This window comes from Balaenoptera borealis, assembly GCF_965194805.1.
Source record: "Balaenoptera borealis genome assembly, chromosome: 15".
Taxonomy (NCBI): domain Eukaryota; kingdom Metazoa; phylum Chordata; class Mammalia; order Artiodactyla; family Balaenopteridae; genus Balaenoptera; species Balaenoptera borealis.
In genome coordinates, this window is record NC_138871.1 from 53879685 (window position 1) to 53897567 (window position 17883).

At 48.8% G+C, this 17883-nt stretch overlaps 1 protein-coding gene and 1 long non-coding RNA gene across 4 annotated transcripts in view; one reads left to right on the forward strand and one right to left on the reverse strand.

The window, feature by feature from the left end:
- The window catches only part of PRKCE (protein kinase C epsilon), a 596864-nt gene that overhangs the window by 332507 nt on the left and 246474 nt on the right, over positions 1-17883 (reverse strand). The window lies entirely within an intron of this gene.
- The window catches only part of LOC309612497, a 31386-nt gene continuing 25386 nt past the window's right edge, over positions 11884-17883 (forward strand). The window contains exon 1 of the long non-coding RNA XR_014235216.1: positions 11884-12273. This is a non-coding gene — a long non-coding RNA (uncharacterized lncRNA). The remainder of the gene's footprint in view (positions 12274-17883) is intronic.

Sequence of the window (17883 nt, forward strand, 5' to 3'; positions counted from 1 at the left end):
GCTCTGGCGTTCTGTAACTCCACCCTTGTTACAGAATGGGGTGTGTGAAAAGTGATAATGTTTGATCAGCACATAGAGGTAACTGAATGAAGCTGCTCACAGTGGGCCCAGGGGCTCTGGCCACTAGGACCACCCTGGCAATTTCCTCCAGTTCTACCACTTACCAGCTGTATGACCTTGGGCAAGTGACCCAACTACTTGTGACTGAACTTCCTAATCTAGAAAATGGGGATAGTAATAGCAAATAACTCATTGGCTTGTTGTGAGGAACAAATACGCTAATACACACAAAACTTATAAAACCGTGCCTGACATGGAATAAGTGCTCAATTAATGTCAAACCATCACCATTTTCCCCATCTTTTCTTTTAAGAGGACCCTGTTAACCCTTTTTATGACACTGTACCTTATTCATTTTTATTTTCTATAATCCTTGGCCATAGTTCCTCTCAGAAGCTGTAAGAATTTCAGCAGCTCCAACTCTGCATACATTTCTCCTGGGTACCAAGTCTCCACAAGAACTTCAGGAATTCTACTCGGGGCTCTGCAGTGTAAAGTACCCCCTCCCGACACTTTGGCCATATTCTTCAGTCTCCTTTGGTTCACTGAAGACCTCTGCCCAATCCATCTATTGTGTGACAATATTTTTAGGTTAAATTTTTTAGGGCTGGGCTACCTGTAGACTTCCTTGCATTGCACTTATGTCTTATAGTGAGCGAGCCTCTTGTCTCCTCAGCTCAGCAGGGAAGAGCTGAGAGCCTGGCTGGTGGCTGGAAAAGCCTAATTACAGGCATGTGCATGGGGTAGGGGAGGGGGAGTGGGGGCAGGACAGAAGGAGTAGGATGGACGCAGGGACATTTGGTTGATTTTTTTAAAAAACAACTTTGAGATATACATTTGTCTCTCTGTATTCATGTAGGATTGGTACCAGGACCTGCCACAGATACCAAAATCCATGGATGTCCGAGTCCCTTATGTAAAATGGTGTAGTACGGTTGGTCCACCATATCCAGGGAGTTCCTGCACCTGTGTATTCAACCAGTTGCAGATGGAATTTCCAATTGCTTGGTTGAGTCTGAAGATACAGAACCCCATTGCACCCCCATATGAAGAGCCAACTATAATTCACATACCATGAGTTCATTCATTTTAACTGCACAATTTGGTGGGTTTTGGTTTTTTTTTTTTCGGTATATTGACAGATACGTGCAACCATAACCACAGTCCATATTAGAACACTTTCCTCACCTCAAAAAGAAACCTACCTTTTAACTATCACACCCAACCCTCCAATTCCCCACCTCCAGCCTAGACAACCACAAATCTGCTTTCTGTCTCTATAGTCCTCCTCATTTGGGACGTTTCATATAAGCCAAATCATACAACGCATGGTCTTATGTGTCTGGTTTCTTTTATTCACACACAATATTTTCAAGGTTCATCTATGGTGTTGTACGTATCAGTACTTCATTCTTTTCTACAGCTCCATAAGAGTCCCTTGTATGAATATTCCACATTTTATTTATCTGCTCAACAGCTGTTGGGCATTTGAATCATCTCTGTTTTTTTGACCATTATGAAGAATGCTACTGTAAACATTACAAGTTTTTGTGTGAACATATGTTCTCATTTCTCTTGGGAATATACCTGGACGTGGAATTGCTGGGTCACACGGTAACTCTATGTGTAATCGTTTGAGAATGTTTTCCAAAACAGCTGCCCATTTTACATTCTGCCATTTAGTTAATTATTGGACAGTTAGAAAGTCTCAAGCTGAGGCCTTAGTGTATACTCATCTTCTAAATTTTTAGCCTCAAGCTAATGTCACTTTACTCTCCCCTCCATGAGATCTTAGGGGCAAAGTTTTTCTCTTGTCAAAGAGAAACTTGATTGTGAGATTGCTCTGCCCCTGCTTGACTGTCAAAGAGTGAAGCTGTGTCCTTACCTTCCAGGGGGGGGCTACAAGTTCTTGTCCTACCAGCCTCGGGGCTACAGGAGATTAAGAGGGCAAGGCTATATCTGCACTGGCCGGGCCCACCGTGCCTGCATGTGGAAACGAGGAGGAGGAGATGCGCCGGCCAGCCCGAGGTCACTCAGCAACGGGCAGGGTCCGGATGAGTGGAGCCGATTCCTGAGTCCTCCCTCCACCCAACCACCCGCCTCCTTTCCATACCTAAAGGTCTCACTAGTGCTCGCCTGAACAGCGAAGACGTCACACACGTGTTTGTTTACCTCTTTTGGAGAGGTTCTTTCATTTATTTCCTCTGCTCTCATTTGTCAGAAGGACCCCACACAGGCTGTGACAAGTGTCCACAGGCTGTTTACTTCGTGCTTTTCTCAGGCCCTCGCCCTACAGCCACAGAAGGCCTGGATTTTTTTTTTAAAAAAGGCAGTTCCTGACAACAATCTGTGTTCTCCTGGGCTGCCTCCTTACTCTTCCATGGCCTTTGTCTTCTGCCTTGCCCACCCCAGATTTTCTCAGCGTTATCCAAAGTGTGAGCCTGACACCATGAGCACCCCTGGGTGCCGGCTCACCCCAGGAAAGAGGGAGGAGAGGCGTGGGCTCCCCCAGAGGAGGAGGGTCCCCCAATTCAAGCCAGAAATGAGGCATAAACACAGACGTCAGTGGAAAGGTAGCAAATCAAGTGAGACTGGAGGGTAGAAGGCAAACACCTTCACAAACACTGGCTTTCCTGTGGTCTCCATCGCCAAGTAATTTGGAGATCCCGAGCTCTGGCAAGGAAGGGGACCTCTGAGGCCAAGCCGGGCCTGGAGGACCCGGCTCAGCCTGCCCATGCCTGGTCTTCTCAGCTAAACTGATGCTGACACCTGTCTGCCTGCCTTCACTCCCCGGACAGGCTGCCTGCACTGCCTCACCCCACGAGCCCAGCTCATCGTCTCTTCTCCCCTCTGTCCACCCACCTCCCCCCTCTCGTCTCCCCAACCCTGATGTTCTCTTGTTTTCAGTTAAACTAAAGTGAAACCAGCTGTTTCCGTATAACACCCTTCATTTACATAAACCGCCTTATCAAACCCAAATGGGCTGGCTCCAGGCCTAACTGTTCCGACACGCTCTCTGGGTGGCTGTCCAGCCCAGCTGTGACACTCCGGCCGCTGCCATATCCCACCAGCTCTGCCCAGGCGAGCGCCTCCACGCCCCTGAAGCTGCTACGCTCTCCGCCCGCCGCCCTTTCCGCCCCGGCCCACGTTTCCCGTCCACAGACGCCTTCCCGGGCTTCAGCCCACAATGGCCCCGGCCCACGCACTGTGCGTGCCACCCTCTCTGGTGTTCATTTTCATCTGCTGTGACATCTCTTAAATAGCTACCTTTTAATAGTCTTTTCATCATAAATACTATACAAGATTATTAAAGAAAATCTGGCAAACTGAACAAGAATGAAAGAAAAATCATTCAAAACTCTACCATCCAAACACAACACTATGTATTCTGAAGTATTTCCTCTCAGGGGTGTGTGTGTGTTCACATCATAGATCTTGCCTTGTTGTTTAGCTTTTCAGTTCTGCCTCCCCTTGAAGACAATGACTGTTTGACAAGAAAGGGGAACATAACTTGGGCCCTGAAAGGAGCTGTGAAAACTTCCAACCTCAGATGTTCTGTATGACATAGTCCGCAAAACACAGACGGACTCATACGTAGGCCAGGCTCTGAGGACTTGGCTTCTGCCTTCCCTGTCCTGCCCCCTTGCCAACCTGGGCCCCCTACCATGTTCCTGTGTGCCTCACCTCTCCCCCCAGCCTTCGCTTGCCCACCATGGAGGACTCAAGCCAGCAATAAACGTGGCCCACAGAAAGTAATTCCTACAAGTGCCTTGACTTTCCGGCTGGTGGGCAGATTGGTTTACTATACACAACCATGAAAGCTTCAGGGATCTGAGCTGAATTTGAATCATCTGGTTTTAAAGGAACTATAGAAACCTAAAAATAATTTATACGGTGAGTTTTCTCTCCTCCAATTGCACTTATTGTCTCAACACTTGTCGGGTCTTTAATCCTACGTGGTCTTTTATAGCTGTCATTTAAGCCTGTGTTTTGCAAGCACAGGCCTTAATAACACCAACGGTAACAGCTACCTTTACCTTGACCCTTTAACAAGTCCAGGTGCTTCTTGATTCTGGTCCTGTTTTCCTCCACTGTCCTTGCAAAATGTTAGCTGAATAGGAGAGGCTTAATCTCAAATGTGTGTTGTTGATAAGCACTGTCTGGTACAACGATCAGAGCCTCACTAAAAATAAATGAGTTACAATTTTGAAAAAGAGTCAGAGAAGTCTTGTTAGAGACTAGACATTAAGAGATAAAGCTAAAGCCATCCTTACAAACTTCCCACTCACGGTGGGGAATGAAATGCTCCACCTACCTCTTCTACAGCTAGCATATGAAGTTTTATCTGCAATATTAAGTAAATTTATGAATAACAGACACTCTGTAATGAGTCTCTACTGTGTTTGGATATGATGCTCCTTTAAAAGAACAGAGCATCTAAGATTCTCTATTTGGCTAAAGAAACCCTCAATGTGAAAGGATGTGAAAATTGCCCAGATAAAACATTATTCCTACAGACTTACCTTTCTAAAGTAAGAAATTTCCTCAATACAAAGAAAGCTATTGCTCTCTCCTGTCCTAAGAACTCTGCATCCTAGATAACTTTAAAGAAAAAATAAGTAGCGACAGACAAGATCAACACAAAACCCACCAGATACCACATCGGTTGTTCTCTGTGTCCACAGAGCTCCTTCTCAATAAGACCATCTCTTCTCACATGAGCCCCAGAACCATACCCTCCAAATTCTGCCCTCTTTTCACCGTAAGTGGTAAGCTCCCTCAGACAAATTCAGAAAATCGTCCCTACTTTTTCCTGGCTGATGTCAATTTCGTTCTAAGAGGGTGCAGGTGCTGCAGAAGTCACCACGGGGGTGGGCGTGGGACATAGCCCGCCGTCCACCCACATCTCTTGCCATTTCCCTCTTGAGACCAAGGTCACACGTAACTGAGTGACACCAAAACAAGGCCATGACTTAGCCCCACCAGCACCACCCTCTGCCGAGCTAATCGGCAAACGCGGAAGAGCTCGTGTGGGTTTAGTAAAACCTGGGGGAGGCTTGAACATCTACATCCACCTCTAGGAGGCTCAAACGCCTTTCATTTGTCCTTTGTTCACGTGTCAGGTAGAAAGCACTTGCTCCTAGAAAGGCCCCCAGGGAACCTCACTCTCTAATGAGGAGGAGCTGAGTTCTTCAGGGTTCACCAGAGCTTCAGTGAATTCTAAAATGCTCATACAGAAGAGCCAATTCCCAATCTTATTAATATTTAAAACCTTCCTTCTTGCAAATTCATGCCCTGGATCCCTAAGATGTGCTTAGAGGCCAACAACAACAGATGCACTGGCTGGACATATTTTTTTAAATCTAATTATTGCTAAAACAAAATAAAACAAAAAATGAAGACTCTCATTGGGCTGAAAGGACAGCATGCCCTAGTCTTCCATTACTTTAAATTATTTTGCATAAGACTTCAAGGTAAGGTAAGAACAATAATCTCTTCAGTCTAAAACACACTATGGTAAATTCTAGCAAAAGGATACTTTTTCAGGGGCTGATCATAAGGGAAAATAGAAATTTGAGGAGGGAAGCCCAAGAAAGGGTTCTCTATTGGGTGTGCATGTGTAATCCCTAAGAGCTGGGTGCTTCTGGAGAGCTATGCGTGGTATTCATTCCTTCCCATGTGTGACAAGCCAATAAAAGCAACACTTGATTAAATTGCCATCAATGAAAGACCCTATGGACTCTCAAAAAATTCCTAATCTGATTATGGCTTGTTGACTTTAACATGAAATGAGAATCATATTTTCTGTTGAGAGCCATTTACCCTCCTTCCAGTTAATGCTAAAACCAGAACTTTGTAAAGTGGGTCACTCAGCCAAGCAGCCTCACTAGACAAATGAGGAAACCCAGGACCAGAGAGACGAGGTGGCTTGTCCAGGGTCACATCACTGGTTCTAACAGAAGTGGAACTCCTGGCTCACAGCGCTGTTTACACTGTATTCAGTGAACTGTGTTCTCCTTTCGACAAAAGAGTAGTTCAGAGATGCTAAAGTAGGATGAGGAAGAGTACTGCTACTGTAACCGATAAAGGACGCTTTAAGACCCTAGAATTACTTCGCTTGAGAAAAGGAAGCTGTAGGAGAAAATAAAAGCTGCTCTTTAGTCTCTGAAGGGCTGTCAGTATGGAGGACATGACAGATGTGCTCTGTAGAACTCCAGGGGATTGACCACTGGAGCCTGCAAGAATGAAAGCTGCGGGCAAGCTGGGTTTGGATCAGTCCCCAGAAGTTTCTAACGAGAAGGCACATCCCACAAGGCCGGGGCTGCGTGCTGTTCTTCGGGGAAGCGTGCTCACAAATTAGGCTCCTCATACGTATGCTTGGTGTGAACAGGGAGAGAATGCTGGCACCCAGAGGCTTGAGTGTCACCTGCCGAAATAATATTAAAGGGCATCCTCCTTGGGGTGGGAGTTTGAACCACACCAGCAGATCTTAAACATGGTTGATGGTTGGAATCTCTGGGAATGCTTTCAAATACAGATTACTGAAACCAAAGGGTGGAAATTGGCCTGGAAATAGGTAATTGAAAAACATTCTATGATTTCAATGATTCTATAAATAGGGAACCACTGAAATGGATCAGTGGCTCTCATACTTTTTGACAGTGACCCGTAGGATGGAAACCATCTTTGCACTGAAACTCAGGATATGCACATTTACATAACTGAAACAGAAGTTTCACAAAACATTTGGTGCCCCTACTGCAGGTGATGCACTTTGATATGTTCTATTTCATTTTGTATATTTTTTTAAAACATTGGTTGAGACTCACTAAATTCATTTCACAACCAACTCATGAAAACACTGAACTACATAACCTCCAAGAAACAGAAAGTAAAGGTGAGAAAAAGAAAGTGTGCCCACAGGAAGAAGGAACCATGGATTTAGATTCTCTTGGCGTTTGGCATGTGGTTTGGTTGTTTTAGGTACAGGAGAGAAGGGACCAAACAGAACCTTGAAGGGAGCACTCATTCAAAAACAAGTATTCAAAGAGCAGACTGCTGTAATTAAAAAACATCACAGGTAGGCAGTTACTGAATCCTTGAGAAGCAAAACATCTGAGCAAATCTCCATGCATGTGAGTTATCTTCCCTTGGAGAGGGAGCAAAGATCAGACTAATCTATGCAGCTTAATTATGCTAGCGATTGAAAGGGTGTTTCGCTTCCTTTGCATCTGCATTATTATTTGGAGAAAATGGCTGTTAATTAAAATGTAGCAAAGCTTACTCAAAGCCCAATGTGCTCCATCATCCTATGGTGAAGCAGGCCCCTCCCAGGCTCTATGGAAAGCCTTAGGGGCCAGTGGATGCCCTTCATGGTGAAGATGAGCTTTAGAAGGTCAGCTGAGGACATGCAGATGTCTTGTGCCACTCAGGAAAAGGAGGAAGTTGCATGCCTCTCCCACCCATTTCTCTGCTTTTCTGTCAACTTGGTAATTCATGTCCTCCTTACCTGATACCTGGATTACTAAAACATGGTAGAGCGGAAAGCCCAGAGCGGTGCCTCTCACACTTCAATGTGCATGTGCATCACCTGAATCTTGTTAAGATGCAGTCTGAGTAGGTCTGGGTGGGATATGAGAATGTGCATTTCTAACCAGGTCCCAGGTGATGCCCATGTTACCGGCCCCCAGACTACATTCTGAGTAGCAAAGACTTAGACTTCAGAGCCAGGTATATTAGGATTTGAATCCCCACTTTGCCACTTTCTTTTTTGTAAATGTTTTGGAAACATTTTTAATAATAACCTTTATTGGGGTGGAGGGAAGTTTCTGTTCATAATAGTAATGTAGGTAAGGGCAAATTATTTCACATCCTGAAATCAGTCTCCTCTGTAAACAGAAAATAACCCCCACCTTTGGGCTGGGGGTTGGGGAGGGATATTGAAAGCTCTCACCCATGCTCTCTCCTGCCCTTACAGTCCTAAAAGTGGGGTCTTCCTACACTTTCCACTCCTTCACTGCCCCTCTTTTCTAGTGCACTCTGGCCTCTGCCCTTGACTCCCCCTTGAGACTGCTCTCCCCAAGGACGCCAGGATCCAACAAGTGCTGCAGCTCATTTTGATCCCTCTTGAATATGAGACTGTTAACAACCCCCTTTGTTCTCAAAATGCTCTTTGGTTTGGGGACCAGCCTCCACTGCACTCTAGCATCTCACACCTGCTCCTCTGGTCAGTCTCCCTCTGTCCGTTCCATGCACTTGGAGCTTCCTCAGGCTGTGTCCTTGGCTTGGGTTTCTGTCGTATTCTTTCTACACATACTTCCTTGACCATCATGGCATTGTATCCTCTGAATGTTAATCCCCAAATTGAGATCTACAGCACAGAACACTCCTCCCAGCTCCAGGCCCAGAGATCCCCCAGCCCTCTGGTTATGATGTCCCCAAGGCATATCCAACACTCTGTGTGTCCAAACAGAACTTGTCACTTCCCCTTGTATTCCCATAGGCAGCCCAAGGACCTACCATCCACCCATCTTATTAGCTATTCTAGGCCTTCTGTCATTTACCCTCCACCGGGTTTGCACCATTATTTTTTGAATTCACACATGGATTTATTATCTCCCTAATAATTATATAGTAAATGCCTTAATGCCCTCACAGCACCTAGCATGATACCATATGCATATTTGTAACTTAAGTCACCAATAAGTTATTTCAGGACCAGAATGTGAATTACACTTTGCTACACATGCAAAGAAAACTGCATCCACTAACAGCTCTTGACATTGTTAATGGTTTCTACCCAGGAAGAAAAGTACTAGACTCCATTAAGTTTGTAGGCCACAAATTAAACCTCCACAAATTCTGCATCAAAAAAAATGGGGTAGAGGGCTTCCCTGGTGGCTCAGTGGTTGAGAATCTGCCTGCCAAGGCAGGGGACACGGGTTCGAGCCCTGGTCCGGGAAGATCCCACATGCCGCGGAGCAACTAAGCCCGTGCACCACAACTACTGAGCCTGTGCCCTAGAGCCCACGAGCCACAACTACTGAGCCCACGAGCCACAACTACTGAGCCCACGTGCCACAACTACTGAAGCCCACGCGCCTAGAGCCCATGCTCTGCAACAAGAGAAGCCACCGCAATGAGAAGCCCATGCACCGCAACAAAGAGTAGCCCCCGCTCGCCGCAGCTAGAGAAAGCCCGTGCGCAGCAACGAAGACCCAACGCAGCCAAAAATAAAAAAATTAAATAAATAAATTTTTTTAAAAAATGGGGTAGAGGGAAGAATCCCTGTTTTTCTAGCACTTGAGGAATAGACACTCAAGTTTTGGCTGGCTGGCATTATCAGGAAAGTCATGGAATCATCATGACAGAGATACACACTGTATTGCACTATAACCTTTATACATCTGGCTCCTCTCCTTGACTATACACGAAGCACCTGGGCGGCAGGGGCAATGTCTGCAGGTTATAGCCCCAGAAGTCTAGGGCTGTGCTCAATATATTAGAGCTGTTGAGTGAGTGAGTGAGTGAGAAAATGGACAGGTAGACAGAGAAACTAGTCTACTGATCCTGAAGTAGGTCTTTCAGCCACAAGTCCTGAAAACTGGGGCTGATGAGATTAGGCTGGTCCTCAAAGACTTTAAGCAGCTCTCAGTGAGAATCATCTAATCCAAGGAACACCGGAACCCCAGTGTGCCACTGAGCAGAGTCTGGACCAGTAGCCAAGACTTCTTGCCTCACTGAATAAAAGCAACCACTTCTCAGCAGCGCCTCCTTGGTGTCTGACTGTGCCTTCTCCTTACACAAAGCATTCACAGGCTCTGTCTTACTTCTTCTCCATGAACCCGTGGGTCAGACAAGACACCTATGATGAGGGTACTTGTCTAGCTGCCTCATCAAGGCAAGCGGTTCCTAAGCACCAATCCCACACATTTTCAACAATGCCGTCATGTTACTGCTGTGTCCCCAGAGTGGCCCAGTGAAGTGTGGGCTTGAACTTCAGCAGGACACTCATTCTAGGCTCTGGCATGGGTCGGTCAGTGACCCCCAGGAGGCTTCCAGGAAGCAGACTGCCAATCTCCACATGGCCCCTTTCCAGATTTCTGAGCTAAGTTAACCTATTCTGTCATTTCCAAACCCTTCATCTCACAGACTCTTTTCTCTTCAAAGCTTTCCCTTTGAAATCTACTCTGTGTTAGAAGCCTTCAAGTTCCATCTGGCTGAAGCCAGAGGCCAAGAAGGGGTCCCGGCTGCTCCACGTGGTGGTTTCTGACAAGAGATGCTTCTAAGGTACATTTCTGAGGCCACTCCATGCCACCTGCAAAGCCTGTCTCTCACTGTCCCCAGAGAGGCTCCTAGCAGCCTCCTGAATTATCCCCACTGCTGGGAGCTGTCAGACGCCTTCTCCCTGACAATGGCTTAGACTCACCCTCCGCAATCAGGGTCCTGCAGCATGTGGCCCTCCACCCACCAGGCAGGAGGCTACACTCCCAATGCGGCAGAGCCCCTGCTCCACACACCTGAAGCACAGTAGACACAGGGTGACGGCCATGTGTGATGTCTTTCCTACTTCTTCCCTTATCCTGCCACACCTGGAGCTCACTCCGAGGGCAATGCCACTGCAGCTGCGGAGGCATGGATTATAGGTCCTCCATCTGTCACAGACTAGTTGTGTGGGTCCCAGCAGGACACTGACCTCTCATCTGCTCTCTGATCCAGGATCACACCCTCCCTGCCTATCTTTCAGAGTACCGTAAAGATCCATCGAGACTACGAAAGTACTTTGGAAAATGCTTGCTTTTATTACTGGTATTATTCTAATACTACCACCAATATGTCCCCCCACCCAGGAAGCTGCTCTGGTGGAGAGAGAAAGAACCCAAAACACACTCACTCCCTTGAACTCAGTTACCAAAAGGTTTGAGCAGGATTCCCCTGGCTCCCCAGCAAACTAAAGATTCTCTCTTTTTCTCTAGTTTCTTTGTCAACACCTCCACCTGTAACCACTGCACCACACTGTCTCCAGTCCTAGAAGCCAGACAACATGAGCGGTCCAGTTATCCTTTGGCCTGGAGGGTTCCTGAAGTCTCAGGAAACTGAGACTGACAGACACTCTGAGTGCTCATCTCATCAATCCACCCTCTGCCTCCACGCAGGGCTTGCAAAGAACACTCTTGCAAAGCAGTTTCTCATACGGTCTCCAGGGTTTAGGGGAAATGAGACCACGTGCAGCCCAGGGGCATGGCCTCCTGGAGATGGAGAGTCACAGCTGCTCGGGCCACATTTGGGATTCACTGACCTGTCATCCCGAGAGACCGCCACGCTCCGGGTGCACAACGCAGCGCCTCTGGAAAGCAGAACACTCATCCTCTGGTGCTGGGCAGGCGTCGTCCACGCCGCAGCCCATTTCCTCAGCAATTCGTGTTTTCAGAAATGTTGGGGAGAGGTGCATAGTGGTGGGGCTGGGGAAGGCGTTTATAGGAAAAGACACAGCTTTTTCTTGTTGGTTGGTCTTAAATGACCCATATCTTCTTAATGTTGATTGAGAAGCATTTTCCCTGGATTCCCGTCCAGGGCAAGTTGTAAAGAAAACTGCTTTAGGCGGAAAATGCCAATGGTCAGTACCTCTTGGGACACTGAGGCAGAAGACACAAGCCCTTCCTTAAGACTGAACCGCGGCGCACACACGTGAGCAGCCCACAGCGATCGGCCCAGCTCAAGAACACTGAAATCATCCACCCATGCACAGCAGTTCCGGTTTTCATTCTGTGATGGGCATCGCTTCTTGCCTCAGTCCCCATTCCCTCCCCACCCCCCCGAGAGCCGTGACCTCGACAAGCTGCCCTCAGCACACACTCCTCACAGGTCCCCACGCCACGTGGGCTGCTGCTGGGCTGGGAATTCGCAGTGGGTCTCTGCCCAGCATCTGCAGGGACTGCTCACTGTGCCTTCCACACCCACAGCTCCGGCCCCCAAGCCCTGGCTGTGCTGTCGCCCAGCCTCGGGACCTCCCTGCCCACCCCTCCACCCCTGCCCCACCCTCCTTTACGGGTGGGAAGGAGAAGACTGAACTAGCATCCACTGAGGACCTGCTTCGTGCTGGGCTCTTCGACACACACCAGATCATGTGATGCTCGTGACCACCTTCCTGAGGAAGGAGAAAGAAGCTGGGGCTCTAAAATATTAAGAAACTCACCCGAAGACCCTGAGCTGGTAAGTGAAAGAGTCAGGATCTGACCCGCAGCCTGCCTCTGCGCCCGGTGCCCCCGTGCCCCTGCCCACCGAGTGGCCTGAGCCCCAAGGCAGCGCTAGAATCGGAAAGGCATGTTCGGGCCCCATTTCAGCGCTCTCCAGATTCCTCACCACCGCCTCCTCCCACTTCCCAGTTGCTCCCGGTCCAGGACTAAGCACGCAGCCCCCTCCGGACTCCAGAACAACCGGTCCATGGTGACAATGGCCTTCAGAGACTGTTTTGTGGGGAGGCTCCCGTTGTGCGTGGTGACATTTTTTTTTTAAACAGCAACTTAGCAGTGGCATTCCTAGAATCATTAACTACACATGGAACTTAGAAGTGATTATTCTCAGGTATTTTGTTTTGCTTTGTTTTTTAAGTACCCTGCAGCGTGAGTTTGGGTGCCCTGCTCACACATTCTTGGGCACTTGGCTGGGTGGAGGCGGTGGGGGGAGTTTACTGGAAAGGGCCATTTACAGAAATGCCGCTCTGTCGCTTCTACCTTGCACATAAGCAGAAATGAGATTCCGGCTCTGTCTGAGGGAGGAGGCAACAGACGGTCTCCATGGCAACCCTAAGCAGCCTGTGGAATAAGGACCTAAAGAAGGTTTGGGGGAAATTAAGTTGTGGTTGTCCATGTGTTTGGCCTACCTTGTCACGGGCAGTGGCTTGGACTGCCTGTCCGAAGGAAGGACACAGGTATGGTGACCCAGAGGAGACGTTCCAGGAACGACTTCAACAAGCACTGCACGACTGATCTCTGCCTGGATGGCTTTTCTAAATGCTTCACTGTGGAAGGTTAACCCTGCCAGGAAAGCTAACGCTAAGCAGAGCAAAGAGAGACAGAGAGAGAGAGGGAGTGTGTGTGTGTATGTGTGTGTGTTTGTGTGTAGAGGAAGAGAGGAAGAGAGGAAGGGAGAGGTTGAATAATTTAAAACACATTTTCTAGCTTATTTCCCTATGGTTTTATTTGTTTGTTTTTGCTGATTTTGTTGGCTTTAGTTGCTATTTTAACACTTCTTAAACTTCAGAGCATTCTCAGCTACGCACTTTAGGAACAATATGGCCAACATCATTTCAGGAACAGTCCTAAACACTCAGCTACGGGTTGACCACACCTCAACAGTCTTCCTTGGTATGGAATCACAGTGTTTGGGATGAGGCAAATTATGACCCGCAGCGTCGGCAAGTCTATGGAACTGTCAATATCACTCTAATAAGATGTGCACGCATCCCAGTTCTGTTAGCCACTGCCCTATGACCTTTGGCAAGCTCCTAAACCAATCTGAGCCTCAGTTTCCTGAAGACGATAATCTCCTTTCATCTCATAAAGGCAGTTCGAGTATCAAATAAGATAATGACTGTGAACGTGCTTTGTAAAACATAATCTACAAATGGAAGAGAGTGGTATTATCATACTATTAATAATTACAGGATTTAATGCAAAGAGGTTGTATTACTAATGACAACATTATTTTGGCAAAACAATTTGCTGTTTTTCTTCCCTCATCTTTCTCTAAGTTCAAAGATAGTGAAAGACAGAAGCCTGCATGGCTGGCTGGCTGGCTTCAAGGTCAAAACTCAGTCATGCATTTTTACGTGGCACAAAGAGTGGCCAATCGATTGGACACAGAAATCAGAGTGCTAAGTAGAAAGCTGCCTGAACAGATGACTGCAGGGCTCGGAGGAAGGAGGAGGGAGGCACAGCCTGCCTGCTCCCCTCTCGCCAGGGTTTTGCCAACCCTGGAGAATAGTCCTTTCCTCTCGGGGAAAGCAACACCTCAGAGAGGTTCTCCACTTTGCCCCGGTGGGACCTCATTAGCCTCACTCAGGCTTGTTCCCATCTGGCTGGTGTTGAGAAACCTGTGAGCGTGAGGAGGAAAATAGAGCGCGTGCACAGGAGGGAGGGCTCTTGATGGAAAGACACCCAGGCCAGGCAGCGTGCCCTCTAGATGCTCACTTCTCGACGAGGTCCCTGAACAGCAGCCTCAGCAAGACTGGCAGCCGGGTAGACACACAGAATCGGCGGCCATACCCATACCCACTGAGTCAGAACCTGCATGGTGACGCGATGCATACTCCTGTGCAGTTAACATTTGAGGAAACGCTGCTCTGGTACCCGAGAGCCAGGGAGTGGGGTGGTGGTGGCAGGGGTGAGACTCCTTGGTTGGGTATGTGGTGAACTTTTACCATCTGCCTTAATCCTGATGAGTTACTGTAGCCCCTGCATCCTGATCGTCTGGTAAGGAGCAGGATCCCCACGCAGGCCATGCCGGTTTCTAGCAAGAAACCGATAGGCTAGATGGGCCCCTTCAGATGACAGCTTTCTCCTCCACTCCACTCAGGACAACCTGTGGGTCGGCCCCTTTGGCACTGTGGGAAATGTGTCTTTCCAGATGCTAGGCCTTTGTCCAAAGGGCATGAGTGGCTGGAGTGGCCACTTCCGGTCACACTTCCTTAGCACTCAGAAGTAGGCTGTGCTCTGAGCTTTCACACCGAGACCCTGGAGCCCTCCCCTTCCCTCCTCCCTCCAGGCTGTGCAGCAACTGGCCTGCCAGCCTCCTCCCATGGCCAGGGGCCCGGCTGCCTCCTCAGCACTGTTTCTTCCCAATGCCTAGGACTTGCTTTATCATCTTCATCCTGTGCCTGAGAAGCGGGCCCCTAGGGCCAATGACAAGACTGGGGAATGGAGAACAGTCGGGGCCCCTCAACTCTAATGCAATTCCTTCCCCTTCTGAACCCAGTTCTTGGTTTTCCATCCATTAACCAACCACCTGCACTCAGAAAATGTACCCAAAGTCTCCTTGTGCTTTTCCTATCCCCAAAATAAGGTGATAATCACACCTTAGAGATTAGAAGATGAAACAGAATTACAGAAGTGAAAACTGGGAGAGACATGAGATCATTTTGGACAATGTTTTCTTTATTAATATAGATGCCAGGCACTGTTCTCAGCACTCTATAAATCCTAACCCATCTAATCGGCACAAGGCTAGAAGCAGATACTACCAGTGTGCCCAGTTTAGGATGAGGCCCAGGGACCCAGACAGGCAAGGAGTTTGCTGATGGTCACCCAAGTGGGGAAGTGCCAGAGCGATGCCGGGACGCAAGCAGGCTCAGATCTGCTCTGCTCAGCCTTGGGAGCAGGCCCAGGGCAGATCTGGGCCTCGGAACCAAGCTTCCCACTTGCCCTAGGCCGCTGCTCCTTCTCCAGGATAGAACAGTTCGTGATGCAATCAAGGCCATGCAGACTGGCTTTGGGGGAAAACACAAGGCGTGTGCATGACAAGAGTCAGCCACACCCTCGAGTGCCACCTCCACAGCAGGGAAAGTCTAGTAGGACAAGCGGGAAATGCATTCTACCGTGGTTACCTTCCCGCCAGGGATAAATCCAGTCCAGTCTGATTTTTTCCTAATTCTGCAGGAGAGTAACCCCAGAAGCTCTTCAGAAAACACAGAAGGGCCTCAGACATTCTTAGCCTCTGAAACCAAACATAATCCAGTACATTCAAATGTTTCCTCAATATCCAGTCGGTCTGCCTCTAATTCCTGAAAGTAGCTCAACAGGGGCCAATTCATTTCTCCCTTTTGCCAACTTAAAACCCTTTCACTACCAGTCAGATGCTCCGTGATACTTAAGACTCAATTTTCTTCTCTCCCGCTTCCTCCTCCATTGCTGATCCAATCACTTCAAGGGTTTTAACCTTTGCTCTTCAGCAATTTAATGCACTCGGGGCCCCTCTGACTGCCTTTCTCCCCTCTTCGCCACACCTACCCCTCCCCTCCCTGGTTCTGGAGCTGACCAGGGGCACCACCCAGCACGGTGCCCACAGGGGGCGTGAGAGGGATGCCATCTGTGCGCCCTCATCCACCCAGGACCCCCACCAGGTCCTCTGGGCCTGGACTGATGAGAAGCCCAGTGCAGCCCTCCAGGCAGACCCCCTGCCGAACACTGGCCCAGCCAAGCGGGGGAACCAATCTCCAACAGTGCTGCTCCCTTCCCCCACCCCATTCCCCCAGCCCTGGCCTCAGCAGGCCTTGCACACCCAGCCAGGCATCTCAGAAGCTGCTGGAACACTGACACCCAGAGCTCCTGCCTGACAGAGGGCGGTGGGCCAGCGGCAACAGATCACGGCCCCTGCTCCCGCCGCCCCTTAACCCGGGGACACGTGGAGGAACACAGCACCCTGCTGAGGCAGAAGCAGCTGCCCACCACGCCCCGGCAGAGGGTAGGACTGAGGAATGACCCGGGGTCACACCAGCCCGGCCTGTGTTCAGAATCAGATGAAAGATATTCAGAGAGAACGTGGGAAACCCTAAAACCCTCCCCCGACTCAAACCGAACGGAGCAGTGCACAGCACCACAGGGAGAAGGGACTCACCTTGGTTTAATTGTGGATGTTTGGGCTTTGTTTTAGTAAATGCACAATTTTAAATCTCCAGAGTATCTCAGAGCAGTTCCCCAGCTGGAGAGCTGTAAGGGCTTAACTAACCTAATTACCTGCAACTTCCTGCCTCCAGAAACCTGTTCTCCAAAACTTGACAGTGTCCTGGCCCAAGCTATGCCCTATACGCAGCACTAGACCCCCAAACTCAGCATCTCTATACCCAGCAGAAGTCCAAAGGAGCAGGAGATGCCCGACAGGCCAGGAGCTCGAGACTCTTCAACTTGGCCTTAGTGACCATCTGACCAGCTCTGGCCCAGCTAATTAAGAGGAGAATTTATATTAGATTCCAGTGTGTTCCGGGAAACCATGTCATGCTCCATACCTGGGAAGTGTGGGTGGGGAAGGAAGGCTGAAGTGCTTCACTGAAAGCACCCCCCCTGCACACACCCGTGCGTACACACACACTCAAACACCATACTGCACACAAACACAGCCTTCCTCCTACTGAGCCTCTTGGATAAAAAGACCGTAAAGGGAACTCTTTCCCACTGTGGGAACCACAGCTCACTCAGTTTGTGACCTGTGTGTCCCGAGAACAGAGCTGGGTCAGCAGTTCAGGTCGGCATGTGTGTGCACTGACCACAAGGGCCAAGAGCCAGTCCTCACGCACCCTTCATGAAGCACACATCGTGTTTTCATATCACAGCTGAAAGGCTTACCCCCTTGCCTCCACCCTCCCTGCCTGTCTCCCTCTGTTCATCCCAGCACCAGTGAAGGCTTCAGCAGGGCCCTGGTCAGCCCATCTGTCCCTTAGGAAGAGCCCGCAGGGCCATGATGCAGGGCCCAGTGAAAGCCCTGCTCTGCCTGGCTTTCAGGAAAGTACACGAGGTCTCTGATGTGCTGAAGCTGTGTTTTACTGGATGGCAGGATGTTTTTAGCTGATTATTAAAGTCACAGTCTACTATAGCCCATCAACAACCAATTTGGTCCCAGTAAAATGGATTCCAAGTCCCTCAGCACTAGTCTCCTAGCAATAAGCTCATCAATATACATAATGTTTAGAAGCTGGATATTGATTGTGGAGTTTAATGGACTCATTATTCAGGGTTCTGCTTGACCTCTGGAATAACATTTTATTGGAGCTTCCCTCTCCTCCCACTACCAAATTCCAAAACTGGGGAGCTGGGGGGAGGGGTAGCAGGG